Raw genomic sequence first — 3,645 nt, 5'->3', positions numbered from 1 at the left:
GGCCGCTGAGCCTGCGCTCCGCAGCGGGAGAGGCCACAACAGTGAGAGGCCCGCGTACCGCAAAAGAAAAAACTAATAATAATAATAAAATAAAATAAAAGCAAGTTCTGAAGAGCTAGTGACAACTGGAACTGTAGAACTGTGAGAAACTGGGGTGGGAGGGGGGAGGTGATATACTTCAACCTAGATACAGCATGACATTAGCCTTCTTCCATTTCCTGAAACTCAGTCTTCTCCTTAGCATGTTATCAAGCAGCCAGGATGTGATATAATGTAGGAAGTCATCACTGGAGGCACAGGGTCCTAAATCTTAACCACCCCAGAGGCCTCACCTCAAGTCCTACTTCTTTCCCCACACGGTCTGTACTGATTTCTGCATCTAGGTTGATTCCTTTATCTCTTCCAAATTTCTAAAGGAATTATGTGCTTAATCATTTAATTAATCATTTTACTATAAATACCTCAGGTATGACCTGTATTAATACACTATACAGTGTTTCAACTCATACTGTTTAACTGTCCATTGTCAATGCCCTATACCCCTACAATGAAACTAATCTTCTTCAAAGAGAGGGGGCCACTCCTTCTATTTTTTACTTCCCCCATAGCATTTGGCAAAGTGGTAAGTATATAATTATTGCTAAATAACTATTTACTGCTTTGTATACATAAGCCATAATCCTTCCTTATTCTGGTTTGGTGATGGGAAGAGATACCACGAGAAACTCTGATATGAGTTTGGGACTAAAAAAAGTTCCAGAACTTAATTTCAGTTAAATAAATTCTCTTTTTTGGTCCCTGACCGGGGCCCAATCATAATAATCTTATGATTATTTATATTTTGTCCATTAAACAAAGACTGTGTAACTCTAAAAAGTCATAAACAGTACCAAAGAGACATCTAATTATGGACTCTGATGCGAGTTGGCTTCATGTTTTTACCTCACAAAGAACCTTACCAAACAACAGAACAAAAATTCTAACCTGAAATAAATGATTTTGCTCCTTGGTCTATTCATATAAAATCATTTGAACAATAATAGAGCATGAATTTTTTTTTTTATTGAGCTCAACAAAACCCTAAGACATCACCAATGTTTATACGGCAAAGAGACAGAGGTAATTTAGTACGATGGTGATATGCAGACTTAAGCATTTGTCAAAACACATGGAGGAAAGACTGTGGCAGACTGTATTTTCTAAAGATGGCCACAAAATAGTGCCCATCCTTTTTGCTCTTCTGTGCCCCTGCCACTCCCCCATCAAGAGGCACAGTCCATTTCCCCACCTTCTTAAACCTGGGTGGATCTTGTGACTACTTTAACCAACCGAACACTCTCAAGAGCCAGCCACCATGTAAAAAGTGTGTCCATCCTGAGAAGCCATAGCCCTGTAGAGAGGTCCTAGAAAATGGGCCACCAGTTTGGGGGTAAGGGAACTAAGGACCCCAAGGCACCAAAGAAGCCATCTGGAAGTGGACTTTCCAATCCCCAAACCTGCTAGTGCCTCATGGCTATGAGACAAACCACCCAGGCAAATTCTTCTTAAATTCCTAATCCACAAGACTGTGAGCAAAATAAATGACTGTTTTAAGCCTCTAAGTTTTGATGCAATTGTTATATAACAGTAGATAACCAAAACACCATCCTTAACAATGAGCCTGTGATTTTTTACTAAAAATGCCACTATGACTCTCAAATTTGGGGGACATGCTCCATACATTTATTAGCTCTCATTACCAGGACAGAGCAACTATGCCAGACGTAGCTTCATTTGTCACCTTTTGATATGTCTACTGAAGAAAGCCAACCTTTACCACAGCACTTAACACAAAGCTCCCACCAAAGCAACACTCATGCCTGACTTACATTAAAGATTACCAATTGCTGGAATCTCCCTGCACCAGTCAATGATTATGAAAAGGTTCTTTTCTTATATTTACTCAAGTAAATTTTCAAAGCCTACTGATTTGCCTAATCAGTAAAACACTGTACCATAGAAACAAAATTTTTATTTCTAAAAGAAGAATCTTTTTCCAATCTGTTGACAGACTAAGGAAACTATTAAATAGCTTTGCTAAACCTGCTAATGGAACAAAACTTTGGTTACCAAAGACTGGATAGCCATAAAATATATTTAAATATATCCAAAACAAAAATAGCTTCTTTCATAGGAGGAAAGATGGCAGATTCCAAGTCTAGGGCAAGGAAGCCATCAAAAGACTATTAGGATCACGTTAAAAGCACTCAGGAGACAACCTGAAGAATGTCTCCTTAGTCAAATGAGACAATTTGTGCATCAATAAGAATGAGAACTAGAATCAATAAGAATGATAACTAATGTGGACTGAAACACATTAAATACGCTTAAATCCATGAATTCTTAATTATATTTTTAAAAATTTCATTGGTCACTTTTATTTATTTATTTTTTATTTTTTATTTTTTTGCGGTACACGGGCCTCTCACTGTTGTGGCCTCTCCCGTTGCGGAGCACAGGCTCCGGATGCACAGGCTCAGCGGCCATGGCTCACAGGCCCAGCCGCTCCGTGGCATGTGGGATCTTCCTGGACCGGGGCACAAACCCGTGTCACCTGCATCGGCAGGTGGACTCTCAACCACTGCACCACCAGGGAAGCCCTCATTGGTCACTTTTAGAAGATGCTAGGGAACCAATTCATTATTTTGAAAACTGGTGAATTAAGAAAAGAATCAAGCATTTATCCTGTATTCCTAGTCAAATTGTATCTCAGGGTAGTCAGATAGTTAATGATAGGAAATTTCTCTTCATAGATGTACTTCAACTAATAAATGAAGGAATGATAGACTATCACCAGTCTGCAATCCCTAATGAATTAACAGACCTAGACAATGATGATCAATAGTGCTAACATCACAAAAAATGATGGGCAGTAAGACATTATATGCCTCCCATCCAAAGTTCACAATACCCTTTATGAAAAAAGAAATGCCCCTACTTCAAAAAAACAAACCTGAAGTCAGATCCATCAAGCCTCTCTAAATAACTAACTGTTTACATAAAATACATGGGACAGGGAAACATGTTAACACCACATGGAAGCAATAGAAAAAATCCAAACTGCGGAAAATTCTACAGGCAAATAACCTAGTTTCGTTAATAAATAAACTGTAAGGAAAAAAAGAGATGAAAAGGAACCTAGAAATTAAAAGAAACTTAAGTGATGTAAACCAACTGCAATATCCAGACTTTACTTGGATTTGGTTGATTCAACTGTTAAAAATAATTTACAAAACAATTAGGAAAATGTGAAAGTTGGAAGGATACCTAATGATATTAAGAAATTATTGCTTTTCTAGATGTGATAATGATATTATGACTATATTTTAAGAAGAAGTCTATCTTTTAGAGATATATACTGAAGTGCATAAAGAGAAATGCTAAGGTACAATATTTGCTTCAAAATATTCTGGGAGAGAGGTTATTAAAGAGATGAAACGAGATTGACCATCAGTCTATAACTGTTTAAGGTGGGGCATGAGTACCTGGAGGTTCTTTATAACAGTCTCACTATTTTAATGTATACTTACAATTTTCCCTAATAAAATGTTAAAAAATAAAAAAGGGCAGTTCACTGTACTGTATTATTTTTCCAACTGTTCTTTC

General features: G+C 37.4%; 1 protein-coding gene across 1 annotated transcript in view; it reads right to left on the bottom strand.

Annotated features, from left to right (window-relative positions):
• TTBK2 (tau tubulin kinase 2) overlaps positions 1-3,645 on the bottom strand; it is a 152,124-nt gene that overhangs the window by 105,123 nt on the left and 43,356 nt on the right. The window lies entirely within an intron of this gene.

The sequence above is a fragment of the Lipotes vexillifer genome, unplaced genomic scaffold, assembly GCF_000442215.2.
Source record: "Lipotes vexillifer unplaced genomic scaffold, Lipotes_vexillifer_v1.1 scaffold408, whole genome shotgun sequence".
Lineage (NCBI taxonomy): Eukaryota > Metazoa > Chordata > Mammalia > Artiodactyla > Lipotidae > Lipotes > Lipotes vexillifer.
The sequence above is the reverse complement of the archived record's forward strand: the minus strand, read 5'-3'. Positions and strand labels throughout refer to the sequence as shown.